A 22319-nucleotide genomic window follows, 5' to 3' on the forward strand; every position below is an offset into this window, starting at 1 on the left:
TTTGTGATGCAATATTGATTTTAATATATGATTTTTACGAGCAAAGACCCAAATTAGATTAGGGTGTACAGATGAAGTACTCTTGTCCAGCTTCAGAAGATGCAGCTTGGCATTCTTAAATAGTTGCCGAGTCAGTTATGGGAGCTTTGGGGATTTTTTTTTCATGAGTAGAATGAGAGAGAGAGGGAGAGGGTAAGACAGACATAGGACTTGGCCTACGTGCAGGAGAGCAGAGCGTAAATGGCAGAAGGACAGACTCCAAGTGTCCTATGATATACGTATTAAGTTATAATATTTCACAATAGTACTGTTTTTTGTTTTGTTTTTTTTAACAAACAAAAAACAACAGTAATATTGTGAAATCAAATAAATGCAACTTTGGTGAGCAGAAGAGACTTCTTTTAAAAACATTAAAAATCCTACAGATCCAAAACCTTTGAGTGGTAGTGTATATACACATACACACGTTTTTTTTTTACATGTACAATGTAAAGATGGAGTACTCTTGTCCAGCTTCAGAAGACGCAGCTTGGCTCCTTCTTAAAGCATTCTTGAATGGTTGCCAAGTTGCGGTTTCACGGAGATGGCTGAGCTGGAATTCCAGTATATTTAAAAGTAGTATATTTATTCATCTGCTTTGAAGAACTCTGGCCAGCTGCAGTCTTCATCATTCTGTCGTTTTATTTATTTTATTCATTACAACAATGAAATCATGTGTAGTATTCAGTGTCAATTCAATACATTGAGATCCCATGTTTGATATTTCATTGATCTAATGACAACCATCAGAAAATCAGTATATTTATAACTGTGACATTACACACACACAGTAAAGAAGCTCCTAGTCATTATTCAACTGAAATAACTTCAGCTGAATGACTTCATTATGGCTTCTTTACTGCTGCATTAAATTCTATTTACATAATTGATAACTTTATAATGTTATCTCTGTAAAGCTGCTTTGAAAAAAACTGTATTGTATAAAACTGTATTGTATTGCACTATATACATTGACAAATGCAAGTTTCAGATTGAGGTTCATAAACATTTATGTTCAGTTTGTTCCATTTATTGATCTAATTAGATTTGACCAAATTTTAGCAATATACTTAACTTTCCAAAAGCTACAAATAAAACAGCAAGAGATGCCATCTCCAGTGACCAGCTCTACATTTATTTATTTTGTGAACATATGGTTCACCAAAAATAGCATCTTTAACATAAGGTGAACAGAACAACTGGACGGCAAGCTTTCAAAACATGATTTTCCGTGCAGCAGACTTCCTTTTTAGAGTTACAATTGAATTGTAAACAAAGTTTTTAATATCTCTCCAAGATCTTTCCTTCAGGGCCTTTTCCTCTTCTAGGCATCTCATGCAGTCCAGTGTCTCTGCCATGAACTTTCCTAGGTGTTTGTTCACTGCCCTTCTCTCTTCTTCACTCCAGGGTCTCTTCAGGATTATCCTGGTCGCCTCTACAAATAACAAATACAATGTATATTTTGTAAACTTATTACAGAAAGTCTCTATCTTTTATCACTTTTAAGATATAGCCTTTTGAAATTAAGATGTCAAAATCGAACGGTTTAGAAAAAACCTCTGCGCCTAAAGGGTTAAAAAACAGAGACATAAATGTAGGTTTCTTAAACTGCTTTTGCTTGCTCACAGTCACAGAAAGTCCCCAAATGTATCATTTGTCCCGTATGACACAGAGCTAATGGATTGTTGTTTAAAGGAAATGACATGACATGAGCAATCAATTTTGCCTTGATGGTTTGACATATAATGGGTCTTTGTACCATTAAAACATCCAGCAAGTTTCAGAACTTAAAATAAAGATAAAAAAATGTCATGATCGCTTTCATTTTTATGATAATCACTGTATAGTAGGGGTGTAAAAATATATATTGTGTATCATGGTTAAAAAAAAGGTGCTGTGCCGTGGAGAGAGGGCGCTTTTTAAATGTATTTAATTGTTTGTTCTCCGCATTATGCACAACAAACTTGGGATCTTTATTCCCATTGCCCATTTCTCCTGCACCCAACACACTGATCACAAGAACTATGTGGCTTTGTTAGATGATCAACAATATTTGCTTCACCTAATGTTTTGGATCATCGGTGTATATATTTGGCTCTAGTAGACAGTAACAGAAAGCATCTAATACTTTAAAAGAACATACCCTTTGCTTTGCTTGTCTGTTCCTCTTTTCTTCATCATCTTCGGTGAGGCTCCAGCTTGTTTCCTGGCTGTGATCTGCAACAGACAAGCATTAGTACCTGTTACTTAATAATCGTTAGTTGCAGCCCTACTGCTGAGTGTTGACAGCAGGTTTCTCTCCCTGTTTTACCTTCTCCACCTAATCGAAACCCTGTAGCTTTGGCCTGATACTGGGAGCTAAAGGACTCTCCAAATCATACATGTAATTCATCTTATCTCTTTAAATAGCTAGATTTTACTTACATGTAAGCTCTGTAAAGTTGATTTGAAACAATGTTTGTGAAAATCTCTATACAAATACAACTGACTTGTCTTAAAATAAGAATAAATGCTGGTGCTACCCGCTACTCTTTTGCTAAGATTTATGAAACTTACCCATTAGTTTACCCTTCTTAGTAAGTTTTTCTGCACTTTTGCAATACCCATTTCAGCCAGTAGGGGTGAAAGTTGCGCAGTAGGGGTAAAAATAGAGGTTGTGAAAGTTGTCCCCTGTCCTCCTCTACTGAATGACACTGGTTAGATGTCTCTGTCTAACTCATGGACAAAGCTATTACAAAAAGAATGTTAATTTTGGAAATGCAATACCGATTTCCGCCAGTAGGGTGAAAATAGAGCAGTAGGGGTAAAAATAGAGGTTGTGAAAGTTGTCCCCTGTCCTCCTCTACTGAATGACACTGGTTAGATGTCTCTGTCTAACTCATGGACAAAGCTATTACAAAAAGAATGTTAATTTTGGAAATGCAATACCGATTTCCGCCAGTAGGGGTGAAAGTTGCGCAGTAGGGGTAAAAATAGAGGTTGTGAAAGTTGTCCCCTGTCCTCCTCTACTGAATGACACTGGTTTGATGTCTCTGTCTCACTTCTGGAAAAAGCTATTACAAAAAGAATGTTAATTTTGGACATGCAGTACCGATTTCCGCCAGTAGGGGTGAAAGTAGAGCAGTAGGGGTAAAAATAGAGGTTGTGAAAGTTGTCCCCTGTCCTCCTCTACTGAATGACACTGGTTAGATGTCTCTGTCTAACTCATGGACAAAGCTATTACAAAAAGAATGTTAATTTTGGAAATGCAATACCGATTTCCGCCAGTAGGGTGAAAGTTGCGCAGTAGGGGTAAAAATAGAGGTTGTGAAAGTTGTCCCCTGTCCTCCTCTACTGAATGACACTGGTTTGATGTCTCTGTCTCACTTCTGGAAAAAGCTATTACAAAAAGAATGTTAATTTTGGACATGCAATACCGATTTCCGCCAGTAGGGGTAAAAATAGAAGTTGTGAAAGTTGTCCCCTGTCCTCCTCTACTTAATGACACTGGTTAGATGTCTCTGTCTCACTGCTGGACAAAGCTATTACAAAAAGAATGTTAATTTTGGACATGCGATGCCCATTTCAGCCAGTAGGGGCAAAGGAGAGGTTGTTAAAGATGCCCACTGAGGCCCCCTACCGAACTGCACTGGTCTCATGTCAATAGGCTCTTTAAAATCAAAAAGCTATTACAAAAACACACACTCTGCGTTTTCCTTAAAAACTAAGAAATAGTGCACTTTCCCCACGGTCCCTTACTCGCATCTCCGTCAAGAGCGAGCTTTCCCGGCGAAACTCACATTGCGGCGGCTTTTGAGGGGCAGTGCTTATTATATAGAGCGAAAATACGGAAAATTAAGCTTGTGAAACATTGTTAGCCTTGCCTTTTTAGCGGCAATAGGGTTTAAATAATTTTTGGCCAAGTCCTTTAGGAGGTATTGCCATTTTTCAGCGAATGTCTGGGAATATCGAAAACAAAACTAACCTTACCCCGCTCGGAAAGCGAGAGAGGTGTGTGTGAGGATGAGAGAATGGGACGCAGATTAGCAGAATTGCGCTGCCTTTTCCGCGTGATGAAGGGGCGTTGCCGAGAGATAACAGGAATGTTTTGAAAACACATGTTGATGAAGTTGTAAAATAAGATTAAAGTGGGAAGGGAAAGGGAAAACAAAATACTGGTGTCCTTGCTCGGTGGAGTCGCGCAGGTAGAGTCGCTGGTCTTTACCCGAGTCGGTCTTCACACGAGGAGGCTGAACACGAGAGCTGAACGCTTCCGCGACAGCGCGCAAATTACATATAGATATAATGCTTTCACCGCTTGAGTGAGGACAGCTGTCTCAGTCGGCCAATTAAGTCAATAAAGCGAAAATGGGGCAAATCGAAACTGCTAGGAGTCAATACTTAAGTGCTATTAGAACTGCAATAATAATAATAATTTCCACGCGCGGCCGTTGATTAATGTAGCAACGCGTCTAAATAAAATACAGAATTATGTGAAGTTAAAAATGAAAAATAAACAGAGAATCGAAGATAGTCTTACCTTGAGTCAAATACAACACTGAAATAACAGGAGAACTGAGTATTCTGAAAAACCACTAGCGCGCTCTTGCCGTGCGTCCTTCTATACTGACCGCTGGTCCTGAAGAAGTGACCTGAAACTGCTCTATTTATATCTATTTTTACAGTTGCTGTCTCAGTCGGAAAAATTAAGTCAATAAAGCGAAAATGGGGCAAATCGAAACTGCTAGGAGTCAATACTTAAGTGCTTTTAGAACTGCAATAATAATAATAATTTCCACGCGCGGCCGTTGATTAATGTAGCAACGCGTCTAAATAAAATACAGAATTATGTGAAGTTAAAAATGAAAAATAAACAGAGAATCAAAGATAGTCTTACCTTGAGTCAAATACAACACTGAAATAACAGGAGAACTGAGTATTCTGAAAAACCACTAGCGCGCTCTTGCCTGCATCCTCCTTTACTGACCGCTGGTGACTCTATGCTGACTCAAGCTTTAAAATAAATAAAACCACTTGTTTTTTTACCACCAGCGGTCCCTGCCTTATAAGGTCTCAGTGCCTTTCTCCATTGCAAACAGAAGTTTACTTATCTTGGCAATTTGAAATGTTTTTTCAGTCTGTCTGTAAAACTCATGGTGAAATTTTATGTCATGACTCATGGAACTTACAGCTTCCCCCAACTCTTGAGTCAACCATAACGCTTCCCTTCATGCCGCTTGTTAAAAATAATGACCTGTGCCAGAACAGTCTCATTTAATACCTTGTATGCTCTTAAACTCATTTGCTCCGTCTGCTCCCCTCTTGCTTCATCTTCTACCTTCCTGAGATGGTCTCTTGAGTAATTACATTTTTGGTGAGGGGGATGTCATCTTCTTTATTCCATCTTTTTTCTTGCATGGTTTGGTGAGCGTGTCGAGACTTTGAAGCTGCACTGAAACTCACATCTGGACCACCAAACTTTAAATCTTAATCTTTTAATCTTACAATAAAGAGAAATAAATATATATTTTTAATTATTGTTTTTCACTCTAATGTTAAAACCGTGTAAGAGACTATATAAATTTTCAGAATGCTGACGTCATTAGCAGAATGCTAGCGTGTTATGGGCAACAACAACTCAACCTGTAAGAAATCGAAAAGAAATAAGTACTCGTTCATTCAACTTTCGACCTATAACCCATGTTGAACTTGCAAAACTTACAATAAAATCTGAGATTTCTCAACGGCAATCGGGTGAAAGAGACACATTTAGCCGTCTAGCCCCATAGACTCCCATTCAGTCTGCACTCGCCCGCGATCACCTCCAGTGGAATTCTAATGGAACTGCAACCAAGATCGATACAATGGGGCTAATAGGAAGTGCCAAGGCTCTCCGTAGACGGGCTCTGTTGTTACTAACAACTACTCAAAAGATTTTGTAAATGCACATAAGTTACCTGTGTTGACTTTTCTTCCATCACTTCCTGGAAGAGAAGATTGAAAAATGTTATATTAGTTTCAACGAAATAATTCCAGTCACAGCAGGCTACAATAAGCAGTGGTCTATACAGCACTACTAGACAGTAATGTTTAAGCATTCAGTTATTTATGACAATACAGACCTTATAGTGATAAACGTCATTAAAAATTACATCCATGTATAACCTATTCTGTATAATTGACAATGTACCATTTGGTCACAGAGAAGCTGATACAAAGATAAAGGCCCTCAGGTTTATTACTGCTGTTCAAGTTCACTCGTCATTAGTAATTATGTAGTTTATTACATTTTCTACTCGATTTTAATTTGTTCTTAAAACTTACTATAGCCTTTTTCTATGTAGGCTACCGTATATACCCGACTATAAGACGACCCCCCCCATTTTCCAGACTTATTTTTGGGACAAAAGGAGATTTTTGTGGAAAAATCTGAAATATCTGGATTTAACAGAAAATAATTGTATTTGAAAATTGCAGTGATAATTCATTCTCTCTCTTCCAGCGCGTGTGCGCACGCACCTCTCTGTCTCTGTCTCTCTCTCTCGCTCTGCGTCTCGCGCGCACCTCTCTCTCTATGGCGTTATTTTTTAGTCAAATGTCATGAGCGTGTAAGACATGCTCACGAGCACATTATGTTATTTCACGCGCAAAAATGAACCTTCAGCTGGCATGATAAAAGTACTCGCGCACAAATTCAACAACCGAGAGGTGTACAAGTAGCTGCGAGCGAGCGCCTGGCATACTCTCATAGGTTAACTCTGCTTGTACAGTGGAATCCTGCTCGCGCGCAGCGGGCTTCTGCTCGCGGAGTGCTGTTTTGCTCGCGCAGTGGATTTCTGCTCGCTCAGCTGATTTCTGCTCGCTCGAGTCTACATGACTTTTGACATTTTGGGGGCGGAAACCAAGGAGGGCACTGACCCTCTTATGATTGGTCACTTTCATCATGGAAAATCTTGGGAAATCCTAACCCCGCCCACCTTCTGACGCAGCGCGCGTCACTCAGCTGCTCTGCTACTCCGGCTATCTCTGTGTATATTTTAGACAACGAAATATGTGATAAAACACCATACTAACTCTTTTCGTTTTCATTTAAAGAAATCTTAAACATGATAGCCACACAAATGTGGTTCAGGCAACGCGTATTGATTATATTCACTGCACATTGCCTATTTATAAAAACAAAACAAAATATAAAACACAAACCTGCCTCTTTTCGTTTTAAATATAATATAAAAACATTAAACATTTTAATATGGTCCAGGCAATATGTGCATTTGTACTAAACAACAGATTTTGCAGTAAACAACATTACAGTTTTTAAAATTTTTACATACAATTATTACAATTTAAAATGACAAAACTCAACCCAGTCTCTTTTTGTTAAATTTCAGTTTTTATCAATATTAGCCATTATAAAAGTATCCACCTTTTTCTGCTCAGTCTAAACAATGCGCGCTGCCATGACGACGACTCCGGTTGCCTACTTCCGGTTCGTAGCTTGACCTGTACTAGCAGCGAGAGAATTAGTTCAAGCTCCTCATGTGCAGTTGTTGGTTGTTTTAACAATTCAAAGAAGATTTCAAACTTTTTAGAAACTGAGTGTTTCGAGCATAAGATAAGAAGGAGATAAGAATTTATTTTCTAAAGAGCCGTGAGTCAAAAGAACCGGCTCTTTTCAGTGAGCTGAGTCAAACGAGCCAAAATGTTTTTCACATCTGTCATGTTAACATGGACAAAAGACAATCTCACAACAACATCACATCCTTTTAAAAATAAAAACAGTAGCCTACAGTATACAGTAGTCATACTCATAACTTAGAATTTTATTATAATTGTATTTCATATAATATACAATAATGTAATTTTTACTTGTCCATAACAACCCGAAAACTTGCCTGCTTGCCTTGCACATCTAATTAATGGGCAAAGTTTTCCGACTTTTTTTCTTATGCTTCAGTTTTAACGCTAACCACTCTAAACGTTTACTTTATTGAATGTATCTGATACGGAACCGGACATGGGCATTATCTCCTTCTTATCTTATGCTCGAAACACTCAGTTTCTAAAAAGTTTGAAATCTTCTTTGAATTGTTAAAACAACCAACAACTGCACACGAGGAGCTTGAACTCATTCTCTCGCTGCTAGTACAGGTCAAGCGCTACGAACCGGAAGTAGGCAACCGGAGTCGTCGTTATGGCCATAGACATGTATAGAAAGGCTAGATGGCTCAAGGCGGAGTCAGCTGTGTCGTCACTTGGCGGCCATCTTAGGTCAGGGCTCTGTGAATTAAGGTGAGTGAGCAGCACGCACACAAATCCTCTTATCTCGCTGAAATCTTGACGGATTTACAAACGGTTTGGTTTCTTACAAACGTTATTAACGTGGCTATAATTCTGAATGCTTAAACATTTTGAACATAATTATTCATATGTATGCAGTACAATAGCTACATCTCTGACGTTTATAACAAACCAAACCGTTTGAAAATCGGTAGAAAATTGAGCAAGTTATGGTTATTTAAAAGTACATGCACCATGTTATGAGTGAGCGAGCACCCTGTCGTAAGATGGCCGCCGTGTGCGGATGTCGAGCTCCATTGGCCAGCAGCGCGGACGAGACATCTAGCCTTTATATGATATCTATGGTTATGGCAGTCATTGTTTAGAGCAGAATAAGGTGGATAAGTAAAAGGTATAAGAAGCTATACAAATAAAGCAAACAATTCAGTCAAACATACAAAGTCAGCGCTCTAGTCTAACCATACAACGGTAAAGTTAAATAGCTTATATGTATAGCTTTATTTGTATAGCTTCTTATACCTTTTACTTATACTTTTATAATGGCTAATATATTGATAAAAACTGAAATTTAACAAAAAGAGACTGGGTTGAGTTTTGTCATTTTAAATTGTAATAATTGTATGTAAAAATTTTAAAAACTGTAATGTTGTTTACTGCAAAATCTGTTGTTTAGTACAAATGCACATATTGCCTGGACCATATTAAAATGTTTAATGTTTTTATATTATATTTAAAACGAAAAGAGGCAGGTTTGTGTTTTATATATATATATATATTTTTATAAATAGGCAATGTGCAGTGAATATAATCAATACGCGTTGCCTGAACCACATTTGTGTGGCTATCATGTTTAATTTTTCTTTAAATGAAAACGAAAAGAGTTAGTATGGTGTTTTATCACATATTTCGTTGTCTAAAATATACACAGAGATAGCCGGAGTAGCAGAGCAGCTGAGTGACGCGCGCTGCGTCAGAAGGTGGGCGGGGTTAGGATTTCCCAAGATTTTCCATGATGAAAGTGACCAATCATAAGAGGGTCAGTGCCCTCCTTGGTTTCCGCCCCCAAAATGTCAAAAGTCATGTAGACTCGAGCGAGCAGAAATCAGCTGAGCGAGCAGAAATCCACTGCGCGAGCAAAACAGCACTCCGCGAGCAGAAGCCCGCTGCGCGCGAGCAGGATTCCACTGTACAAGCAGAGTTAACCTATGAGAGTATGCCAGGCGCTCGCTCGCAGCTACTTGTACACCTCTCGGTTGTTGAATTTGTGCGCGAGTACTTTTATCATGCCAGCTGAAGGTTCATTTTTGCGCGTGTGAAATAACATAATGTGCTCGTGAGCATGTCTTACACGCTCATGACTTTTGACTAAAAAATAACGCCATATCTCTCTCTCGCTCGCTCTGCATCTCGCGCGCGCACCTCTCTCTCTCTCTCTCTCTCTCTCTCTCGCTCGCTCTGCTTCTCGCGCGCGCACCTCTCTCTCGCTCGCTCTGCGTCTCGCATGGCAGAGGGGAGCAGCGTTTTAATTCAGTTAAACACAGATATTATGTTGCTTCTCTAATTTTATATGCAAGTATAGCCGAAATCATTTGTCTTAATGGGTCGCGTTTCAGTCACTATTTCATATTAATTCCGTTGTTCCTTCTCCCTTTCCCCCCGCGATTTTGTCTATATCGCGAATATAAGACGACCCCCCATTTTTCAGCCTATTTTTAGGACAAAAAAACCTCGTCTTATATTCGGGTATATACGGTACTTTATTAGCCTATGTACAACCAGCGCGATGTCTACCGACCCCTTCCCCCATCACGACCTTGCACGCACTACTAGATAACTAACTGAGAGAGATGCATACAGCACTCACCCCCTCCCCCACCCCAATCAAGACCTTGCACGCATTAGAGAACTAGGCCTGAGAGGCGACCCGCAGCACCACCAGCACCAGGACCGCCAGCGCCAGGACCGGAAGTGAGGGGCGGAGTTTACCGAGTAGCAAGTACTTATTGTACTGTAACTAATGTATCATTATAACGTATAAGGGTGTTTCTGCACACCTTGATATAAAAAAATAAAATAATGATTTAGGGCCCTATCTTGCACCCAGCGCAATTGACTTTGTACACTGACGCATGTATCATTCCTATTTTGCACCTGCGCAAAGCGCGCTTTTCCCTCCACAGAAGCACGTACGTCGCTAAACTAGGGAATGAACTTGCGCTCCCTGGGCGGTTCAGCGCAAAAAAGGAGGCGTGTACCGGCGCAAACGTTCCTTCATGCTATTTTGCAGGTTTAGAAAACAATTGCGCCACTAACCAGGAAAAAATAGTTTAAAGTCAGTGGCGCGTTGCGCATGTTATCCATATGCTATTTTAAGGGCGCATGCTTGGCCATAATCAATGTAGCGTGTGCACAACGCGCATACACTTTGATTCTGTCATCTACACAGAAGCAGCAGTTTTCATTTTTGCAAATCATACATTATTATGATAGATACATATTATAAAATGATAGATACATTATTATAAAAGCATACATCTAGCTTACACATTTACCCAAATTATCATACACCTTTTTAACCGAAGTTAATTTGGGTGGGTTTCTCCATCCCCAACGTCCCTGACGAGAGCGTTGCTCTCCTTGGCTGTGAACCGCTCCTGGCGCGCGTCTGCGTGCAAATCCGCCGTTATAATAGGAATCCGCTTTAGAACAAAGCGCGTCTGCTCTTAAAGGGAATGTGAGATGACGCTCTGATTGGTTTATTTCACGTTACGCCCAAACCACACCTATGAATAATGAAGCTACTTCAGACCAACCCATTTTAGATTTGCGCCTGGCGCAAGAGTAATTTATCCCGCTGGGAAAATAGCAACAGCGCCAAGACCTGCCCACAAAGTTACTTGCGCTTTGCGCTTTGACACTTGCGTTTCAGATCGTTAAAATAGGGCCCTTAATGTCAAATTATGAAGCATTTATGTCCAAACACCATTTTCGCTCATGTCCCACACCCGTGGTTTCAATGTTGAGATACTTAAAATTAGCTCATTCTTTTACAATATGACATTATTTCAAATGGAATTGTTTAATATATAGATTAATTTACAGCATCTTAAAATTCTTTGTATTATTTACTGATAATTTTTATGAAAAAAATATTTTTACACTTAAATTGAGATGGCAACATCTGTCATAAAAAGTTAATTTTGTTATCTTTTGTTTGTATGGAAACAATTGACATCTAAGGTTACTGTAAATTTTTTACATGGCATAGAAAAAAAAACCCTTTTTTAGAAGATGACCCGAAAAACATAAAAAATAAACATGTTCCAGATTAAAATCTTAACAACTACATTCTATTTTGTGTAAATTTTTATATGTAATGCAGACTGTAAATTATAAATTACATTACACACGTATATTAATGTATACATTTTTATTAATATACACTTATATTCATGCATAAATTTATATTAATGTATACATTTCGTGTAATATATAAAATGCCCCTAAGTTTCAAGCATTATTTTTCAACAGCGTGATCAGGAAGTAACTCTCACAATACAATGAAACGGATAACTATACAATTACTATTACACAAGATTAACGTTTTTAAATGCTTATTGTACTGTAACTGTAATGTATCATTATAACATGTTGGCGGTAAACTCCACCCCTCACTTCCGGTCCTGGCGCTGGTGGGTCCTGGCACTGGCTGTCCTGGGACTCCTGGCGCTGGTGCTGCGGGTCTGCAGCTGGATACTATTGCCTGAGAGAGATCATGGAACCATGCAGCACTCACCCTCCCCTCCCCAATCACGACAGCTCCGAAGAAAATAAATGTCAGAGGGATCATACAATCATACCTGCGCTGTGACTATATATATAATTGTATATGCGCAATTCGGCAAACTGTGTATATAGCGCGATCTCTACCAATTATTCTCGTAATAATGACTTAACATCTCATAATAATGAGAAACTTTCTCGTAATAATGAGAAACTTTCTCGAAATAATGACTTAACATCTCGTAATGAGAAACTTTCTCGTAATAATGACTTAACATCTCATAATAATGAGAAACTTTCTCGTAATAATGACTTAACATCTCATAATAATGAGAAACTTTCTCGTAATAATGAGAAACTTTCTCGTAATAATGACTTAACATCTCGTAATAATGAGAAACTTTCTCGAAATAATGACTAAACATCTCGTAATAATGAGAAACGTTCTCGTAATAATGAGAAACTTTCTCGTAATAATGACTTAACATCTCGTAATAATGAGAAACTTTCTCATAATAATGACTTAACATCTCGTAATAATGAGAAACTTTCTCATAATAATGACTTAACATCTCATAATAATGAGAAACTTTCTCGTAATAATGAGAAACTTTCTCGTAATTATGACTTAATCCACGCATGCGCAATGTGCATTGTGCACATGCGTTAAGCAAGCGACTGAAGCGAGGCGTGCTGCATTATGAAGAACTGTTTTGAATGTAAGTATGCCTGTATAACAACAGCTGAACACTGTTTAAAAGTAATTGTAAATTAAAACGTTGCATATCATAAACGTTTGCACGGTTTAACGATTGGTTGCGTGAACACAAGAGGGGCCAGGTTAATTCGCGTAGTTGTCGTTCCCATTGGTAGATAAATGGTCGATTACTAAGTTGGCCAAATCTCTTTGATTATGTCGCGTTTATTAATTATCGAACACTAAACACGCAAGTGAAATGTGAGACGAAATACTGCTATTTTTGAATCGCGCGGCGCGAGCTAACTATACATGTTTTCACCTGCAGAGCAGGTGCGTTTTATCATGGAATGTAATCAACAGCATATAGTGCAGAACCAAACATTTTAAACACTGCCCGAACTAAGGGACTGTCCCTAAACTCTCGATACAGACCCCAATGAGGCAGTGTTGAAGCAAGTTCAAAACCAGTTCAAAACAGCCCAATTCTAAACACCGTTTTCAGAAAAAACAGGACAAAACATCCTGTTATGTGCAAATATAAATTACGACTTAAATCTACACATCACCAGCCATACAAAACTGACCATGAGTTTACTGTAGTAACTATTGTTTTGATATACTTGTAATGTATGTATGTCTGTGTGGGTGTTCTTTAAATACAATACTGGTAATCAAACTTGTCATGTGGGTAAAGGCCTAGAGAGGATAAAAACATATGTATGTCTACAGGATGGATGATCTAACTGAGTTTCTGCGAATGAGGAATGTTCCAGAGGAAACCGTTGAGAAACTGGAACAAGAAAAGGTGAGACAATGCAGCTGGACAAAAATGTGGCACAGATGAAGGACTGCAGGGCAGGGCTTTAAGATTATACATAAAGGTTTCATAAACTGGTAATTTATACTTTCTTTAGTTACATTTAAGTTAATTTAGTACATTTAAGTTAATTTAGTACACTTAGGCCCTGTTTCACAGACAGGGCTTAGACTAAGCCAGAATTAGGCCTTATGGTGCATTCATGTCCTCCTGGAAAGTTCGTATTTACAAGGTGGGAAGTCGTTTCGTTCAAGTCACTTTCGTCGGAGTAAGATGGCGGCGTACTTTCTCTTAATTAATTACACAAAAATACAGCAAGGTTTTTAAAATATACTTCCAGAAAATAAAGAATAAGGAATGTGCATCAGGTGTGTTTTTTATTTTTTTTATTTTATGTTTTTAATTAATTTACGAAGATACTGTAAACTTTGTTATATATTATATTGTTATATTATAATGTTATCATATTCTGTGCAGGCAATCAGCTTACTTTGCTGTAAATAGACAATTCTAGCAATATCACTGCTAAATACCTTTAAGTATTGTGCGTATTGTGGTAACTGGTTCAGTTAAAACAGCTCAACATGCATTTTAGTCTGAGACTAGCTTTGTCTGTGAAACCAGAGGTTGGAAACCATCTTGTCTGCCCCAGATTTCTTATCGCTAAGAAAGTTAGATCTATCACAAAGTTGGTTTTAATATTAAATATAGTCAACACTTTAATTCTTCTATCAGCCCAAGAGGTAGACAGAGGCAGTGGAAGAGCAAGAAGCAGAAGACAAAGTGTAAGAATGAGCAGTCTATTAAATAATCTTTGTTAAATTTCTCAATGAGAATTAATCTCACCAGCACAAATTCAAAAAGTCTTATTATACTGAAGCAACAGTGATGAAAAATGTATGCTTCACAACATCATCCTTTGATGATAAAAACTTTGAGGTGGAGGTGTTCCTGTAGAATGTACAGAATGTATGAGAACATTCTGGTAACAAAAATAAAATTAGCTACAGAAAACATTACAAGACCATAACATAATGCTCCCAAAACATTCATAGAACAATAACATGTCTAGCTGGGATGAGCTCATATTGTGGTCAGTCTGAGTTATTCTTGTGCCAATAAAAATGAACGTAGCTTTTCAAGAAACTATAATGAAAATATAAATTGAAACTAAATAAATTATCTCTAAAACTGAAAAAGAATAAATCGCAGGCAATTTTTTTTTACTTCGTTTTTAATACACTGCATGTTTTGCTAACTATTTCTCATATTTCAATTGCTGATCTGAACTTACAAATGCGCTTCCAGAGTTTTCATTTACGCTTCTGAAGTTTTCGTTTACGCTCCCTGAGTTTTCGTTCGCCGTTCTGACACATTTCTCTCGTGGGGGCGGGGCTAGTAGCAGTGTGTTCTCATTGGTTACTGAGCTTTTGATTGACAGCTTCGTGACCTGGAAGTGAAGACGTCAGTGGTGTGTTTATGTGTGGATGTGAGCGTCTGTAATCACAGCTTTCCATTTCATTTTAGTGATATTAAGTTTATATCTGTATTTATTTGCTGCTACACTATATTGTTGAGATGATTTCTTATAGAAGGAACAGACGAATGATATTTATCATTAGTCATCGTCGCTATATCAGGAGGATACTGGATAACGTTAGCCTACTCGTGGTAAGTCTGATTTTTTTTCATTAATACTATACTGATACTATTTATAATACTGGCTTTTTTCCGGTGGAGAGCCATTTTAGAGCTCAGTGAGAGCCCATAACATTATACAGCTGTGTTGTCTTGATTTAACTGTTAGCCCAATCATTACATGACTTGTTTATCTACATTCGGTTACAGTCTTCGATTAGATCATATTTCCCCCCAGCCACCCCAAACAACATTGAGCTAGAGTACTGTACAGTATCTGTACTGTATCAGTCAATGACCAATGCCATAGGACCAGAGCGCTGTCAATCACTGCCTGATTCAACTTTGGCAATGTAAAGCCTTTTTACCATGCCAATAAAGCTATTTAAACCTGAATTTCTCAATTGCTGATTAATTTGCGATGCAAAATTTTTGAAAGAGGAGAGACACGACTTGACCACAGACCACGTCTCTGTTCGTAATATGTAAACACTCAATTATTTTGAAGTATCGCCCTGGTTGCAATATTTATTCTGATTACCTTTGTGTGATAAAGATGACTGATAAAGCTATTATATGTATCTAGTATATGCACTTCATATGAACATTTCTGAGAAAAATGTTTAATCTTTAATAGTCTTTAATAATATATGTCCAAATTAAAAACTTAATACATGCAAGTAATTATGACTGAAAACATCCAGCAACTAGGGAATACACATCCATATGTTTATATATAGGGCAATACAGCCATCTACTGGTTACACAACAGTATTACAGATGATAAATGCTGCTTGACTCCGAGGTAAATATTTAGTGCTGTTAAATCCCTTAAATATATAAGCAGTTTGTATTGTTAGATTATAATACATTTCCTCTCTCATTTTCCAGGGAGTGGAGCAACTTTTCCATAAACAAAATTCTGATGCTGACACAGAGGATGGAGTGATAGTACCAGAGATCCACTGTCCCTATCAGACAATAATCTTACTTTGTTCAGACACATCACCTTTGAATGACTGGGATCTTGATCTTCAGACACCTGATTTATTTTAATATAAACTAGCAAATATTTCAATTTCCTCTAGATTAAAACAAACATAGTTCACAAGTACACAAGAGGTTTCACTTTATTCTTATTAATCTATGCTGATCACACACAGTGAGCGTGACGGCAATCCATGCGACCTCAGTGGATGAATCAATGCCTTCTGAAGTCAAACAATAGGCTAGATAAGAAAAATACTAATAATATGACTCTTTTAACTATTAAAAATCACTTCTGACCAACTGTCTTACGTACATGAGTTACAATCCACTTGTATTATGGACTCACAGAGATGGATTATTTCCTTAAAAATCTTTGTCTATGTTTATGTCAAGAAGAAAGTCATATACACCTGGGATGGCATGAAGGTGAGTAAATGATGAGAGAATGCTCATGTTTTGGGTGGACTATCCTTGTACTGCTTGTGTCCAGTCACTGCTTTGTTACTTGTACTGCAACAGGAACTGCTCAAAGAATCATTGCAACATTTAAAATGTATATGAATTTTTAAAATATATTCTGTATTTGTAATTGTGCATTTTGTATAGTAATGTATATCATGAGAATACTGTGCATTACATGTATATTATGCAGTTAATGTTTTGTGGATTCTGGTCTTTCCTGTCACAACATAATTGCATCCAAGACCTTCACTCTGATACTTGTGTATATGCTTTAGTGACAATAAAGAATGTAAATTTATTTGAATTCATATTTTCAATTACATTCATTTAACTGGTTGTATAAGTCACAATTGAAATGGTTGATGATTGTTAAAATATATTTACAATTTTAAATGTTAGAAGATGGTGTTAATTAAATTAAATAACTAAATACAATTATCAATTAAAAAAATGGCAACAAGAACATTCTTTGTGTGACATATGTAATGCAATGCCCTTTGAGGTCTGTATCTGACAGCAGGACACGACTGTAATTTTCATATTGTTTAAATTCCTCTTATTTAAGTGATCATTAATTTTGATGGTGTAAACGTATATCATGCTAACAATGAGTAGTGTGATGGCCATGGTTGCCAACCTTGATTACCTGGTTGAAGTTTGACTTTCTTGACGGCTGAATATATCACACACGTTTGCTAATATTCTCTTTAAATTGTAACAGCTGAACCTAATCAGAGCCTAACATGCAAAAGAATCATCAGGAATAAACAAATATTCTCTGAAAACATCGGACACTACAATATTTTAAGTATACAGTACTTTAATTACACCTGAATAGACTGAATAGATCTCTTGTGCTCCTAAAAGCTTCTGCCAACTAAGTAGTAGCAGCAGGTAAATACAGATAAAATTAAAAAACAAGCATAACTTAATATCACTAAAATGAAATGAAAGCTGCGATTACAGACGCTCACATCCACACATAAACACACCACTGACGTCTTCACTTCCAGGTCACGAAGCTGTCAATAAAAAACTCAGTAACCAATGAGAACACACTGCTACTAGCCCCGCCCCCACGAGAGAAATGTGTCAGAACCGCGAACGAAAACTCAGGGAGCGTAAACGAAAACTTCAGAAGCGTAAATGAAAACTCTGAAAGCGCATTTGTAAGTTCAGATCAGTGATTGAAATATGAGAAATATTGAGTGAGGAGATGTTTGCTGTATGTGACAAAAAATGTTTTGGCCTAAAAAACGCGTGACATGACTTAGAGCACCTTTAATCTTTAATCTTTAATATGATTAGCCTTTTGCTTGACTACGTTATCAAACAGCTAATAATGTGTTGCTAATGCTAAACCATGTTCCCATTCGCCATCTCAGATTCAGACAGCTGCCTTATACAACATCAACATCATAATATACAGCATATATTATACATACTTCACCCACTATATTGCCAAATGTACCTGATTTTTCATATCAACAGAAAAATACTGGATAACCTGGTTTCTCTTGAGACTCCCTGCTTTAGATAATAGTTATTGATATGCTAAAGCCATGCCCCCTGGCCCTTGTGACGTGAAGGTAGTTTGTGACGTCAGAAACACCAGTGATTTCAAAGTGTGTTTTTGAGACTGTCTTTGGTTCACTGCAGTTTTAAGGAGAAAATACTCAGCAATGGTGTCGACTTATGAATTTACACATGGTTTGTCTTAAAGCATATTAAAAACACCACATAGACACATGAACAACATTAAAAGCTGGATTTTCCCCACAGGGCGACTTTAAGAGTGAGTCGGGTAATAACAAAGTCAGGGTGCTGTTGCTCCATGTCTATATCCTGATCAGCTTTTGCAGTGCTGTGCTCACGCAGGCTTGAGAAGGCATGTAAACATTGACCAGCATGAACAAGGAAAACTCTTGCGGTAAATAAAAAGGCTTGCAGTTAATGAATGGGGCTTCTAATTTAGAACAGCATATCTTTTCCAAAATTGTATACCTGTGCACCGAACTTTGTTAAACATAATTCAGCAAATTATTGTTTATTTTGTTGGTACTCTGGAAACATATATTCGACAGGTGAATATTCAGCAGTGGGGTGATAAAACCTGTTAAGTGTCTGAGTGTGTTAAAATGTCCAGTAAAAGTTGGGGTCCTATAATGCCCTTTTCAAAAAAATATAAAATAAGTCTGTGATGTCCCCAGAGTGTGTATTTTTATAGCATAGATATTTTATAGCTATTAAAAAGTTTTTGTGTGTGTCCCTTTAAATCCAATTGAGCTGCTGCTCCCAGAGGGCGGAGCTTCAACAGCTCCTGCAGTGTGTGTTAGCAGCTCCGATTACCTCACACACACTGAAAATTTCTGAAACTTTTAGCCTTTTATGTTCAAACCGGAGTCAGACAATGATGGAGAGACTCAAGAAGAAGTGACAACATGTAGAAGTAACAGGACATTTCTGAATGGTTAGTTGATGAATTTATGTATGTGTAGTTATCTTCTAGTCACTGATTAGCATATTCTGTCTTGATTATCTATAAATCGTGTTTCGGGGGCGGGGTTTATGTAAATTTTAGGGTTGGTGATGTCACTAACCCATGAAGAAGCTTGTTGTAGTTCCTACCAGCCGTTTGTTGTAGTCCTTAAAAAGCGATTTCTTTAAAAGTAAATATCTCCCTTTGCATTGAACTTTGAGCGTCGTAACTTTGCAGATGTTGTTTATGATCAAACAGCAACATTACACACTAACTAAAGTTAGAAAAGTGAAATCATAATCAACCACCCCTTTAATAATAATAACCAAAAAACAACAAAAGACCGACAAGTACATGTCCAGCAGTTTTGCCCTACTAAAAGTTATTGGACAAAAGAGACTAAAGATAGGACCAACAATAAAAACTGAGGAGCTCCAAACCAAGGTACCCATCTGCGACATCATGTTTGCCAAATTATCATGTCATAAGTCAAAACAAGTCATAGTGCTTGTTTAAATAGGGAGCAGCTGAGGTAATGAAACAGCATCTGGAATTAATCATGACAAACCTAGATATGAATTGTATTATAATAATCTTGTAGGATAATTTTTAGAGGTTTGTTTAAATTCAGAGCTGTTAAAACATTGATAATGTTCTGTAATCCTTGTTAATAAATAATACCTTTATGAAAATGTACCATGAATTTACTGCAGTAATACTGTAACCATGACTATAGTAAACACAGCTATAATAATGATTAACCATGGTTTTACTACATCATTACTGTAGTATCCAAGGTAACTTGGTTTTAGTAGCAGTAACCATGAAATATTATATAAACAATATATATGGTTAACTCTTGTAGTTATATATGTGGTTTATATTTAATCATTTTTAAAGGGTAAGCAAAGAAAACAGTAAATATGTTTTTGCAGAACATTATGATGTCACTGTGAAATTGACCTTTGACCTTTTGTGAAATTTAATCATAATTATCAAAATCTTGAGTTATGGCCCAAAAAGTATTTTGTGAGGTAAACTTTGGCCTTTGACCACAAATTCTAATATGTTTAGTCTAATTAGACATTAGTCTAGATTGAATGAAATTCTTTCCAGATGTTCCTGATATACCACATTTATAAGAAAGGAGAAGAACGTGAAGTTATAGTGATCTTGACCTTTGACCACCAAAATCTAATCACTTTATCTTTGCATCTATGTGAACATTTGTGCCAAATGTGAAGAAAGTCCTGTAAGCCGTTCCTGAGTTACTGCGTTCACAAGTTGAATTACAGCCAAAGTCATGTTTTGTGAGGTCACAGTGACCTTGACCTTTGATCTCCAAATTCTGTTCAGTTCATCCTTGATCCCAAGTGAACATTTGTAACAAATTTGAAGAAAATCCCTCAAGGCGTTCCTGAGATATCGCGTTGTCTATATATGCGGCGCAGTGAACATGGAAAGACAATAGGGGGCGATAGAGAGCAAACCGTGTGTGTATGCAGAGGACATACACACAATTTATTCATCATTTTACCATCTATCTGAGGACCTCTCTGAAACTTTGAGAGAAGCCTTTAAATAGCCAATGGAGGCCATTGCAGTGAAAACAAAGAGAGAACAAAATAATTTCTCTCCCACTTCTGCTCTCACTATCTAGCTACATTTGGCTGGCTATGCTAGCTAACAATCTGACAAGTTAACTAGCAAATGTTATCTAGCTAGCCTGACAAGTAGAAAAAATATAGGACACCAATCTCCCAATAGAATCAATATCTTTCTATAACCAGAAAAATAGATCAACTGACCTCCAAATTGGCTTTGCTAAATAACTTCAGGATGTGACTAGAAGGGTTAGGGTGTTGGTTGGTTAGTATGTTTACAGTATGTGTGTAACCTGGTTACCAATGTTTTATCTGCTGGGGCCTTAACATTACTCACTTTTCATGCAATTCACTTCATATAGTATAGCAGTGCATAAGTCTCAACTCTTTTTAGAAATATTGTTCATATGCAAAAAAATATGCTCAATCCCATATGGAATGGCAATGCTTGAAAGTTCTGTTTTCTCCGATTTGAGGTACAGTGGAGATCTTTGGTTATATCAGCTGTAATCCTCTAGATAGAAAGGTCATCTTGGACTTAAATTGAAGCTTATAAAGGAAGCTATATTGGGAAGTTTTTCATGTACATTTGAGGCTGTGATATGTATAATAAAATGCTTGAAAATGATCACTTTTGATGACAATTTGTCAGGCAGACAGACATTTTTTTGTCTTTTGGGGTATGTTGAGGGTGATATTTGACAGCAAAAAGGCAGCAATCCCCAGAATCTTTTTGTACTAGTTTCCCCTATGTGTCAGGATACACCATGCAAAATTTTAGGGTTATATGACCATTTATGTAGCTGCAGTACCTTAATATTCAGAATTACATCATTCCACCAAAAGCTTTTCCCAAAAAGGGTGTTTTTTGGCCCCTGAGACCAAACGGGGCCGAGTTGAGGGTGGTCGTTATCAACTTGTGATGGCCCAAGGTATAAGTTAATAGGAAATAATAGTGGAAAAAAAGGTAGCAAAAGCTCCCGGCCTAAGAGAGAGAGAGGGGTGGTGTCTGAAAATACACTTTATATATATTCACATAGAAAACAGCTGATTTACATTATAATAATATTTCACAATAGTACTGTTTTTGTTTTTAAAAATACAAAAACAGTAATATTGTGAAACCAAATAAATGCAACTTTGGTGAGCAGAAGAGTCTTCTTTTAAAAACATAAAAAATTTTACATATCCAAAACTTTTGACTGGTAGTGTATACACTCACCTAAAGGATTATTAGGAACACCATACTAATACTGTGTTTGACCCCCTTTCGCCTTCAGAACTGCCTTAATTCTACGTGGTATTGATTCAACAAGGTGCTGAAAGCATTCTTTAGAAATGTTGGCCCATATTGATAGGATAGCATCTTGCAGTTGATGGAGATTTGTGGGATGCACATCCAGGGCACGAAGCTCCCGTTCCACCACATCCCAAAGATGCTCTATTGGGTTGAGATCTGGTGACTGTGGGGGCCATTTTAGTACAGTGAACTCATTGTCATGTTCAAGAAACCAATTTGAAATGATT

General features: G+C 37.4%; 2 long non-coding RNA genes across 5 annotated transcripts in view; one reads left to right on the forward strand and one right to left on the reverse strand.

Moving 5' to 3' along the window:
- Positions 1-22319, forward strand: part of LOC311072890 — a 47769-nt gene that overhangs the window by 18702 nt on the left and 6748 nt on the right. For 2 of the 4 annotated variants that reach the window (XR_014604068.1, XR_014604069.1), the window contains exon 4: positions 13532-13607. The exons of the other annotated variants lie outside the window; for them this stretch is intronic. This is a non-coding gene — a long non-coding RNA (uncharacterized lncRNA). The remainder of the gene's footprint in view (positions 1-13531; positions 13608-22319) is intronic. 4 annotated transcript variants of the gene reach the window in all.
- LOC311072893 lies at positions 564-4893 on the reverse strand. The gene is made up of 3 exons (XR_014604079.1): positions 4559-4893; positions 2183-2256; positions 564-1474 (listed from the first exon to the last, which is right to left on the reverse strand). It is a non-coding gene; the product is annotated as an uncharacterized lncRNA (long non-coding RNA).

Source organism: Abramis brama (genome assembly GCF_963993115.1).
Source record: "Abramis brama genome assembly, chromosome: 22".
NCBI classification, from domain to species: Eukaryota; Metazoa; Chordata; class Actinopteri; order Cypriniformes; family Leuciscidae; genus Abramis; species Abramis brama.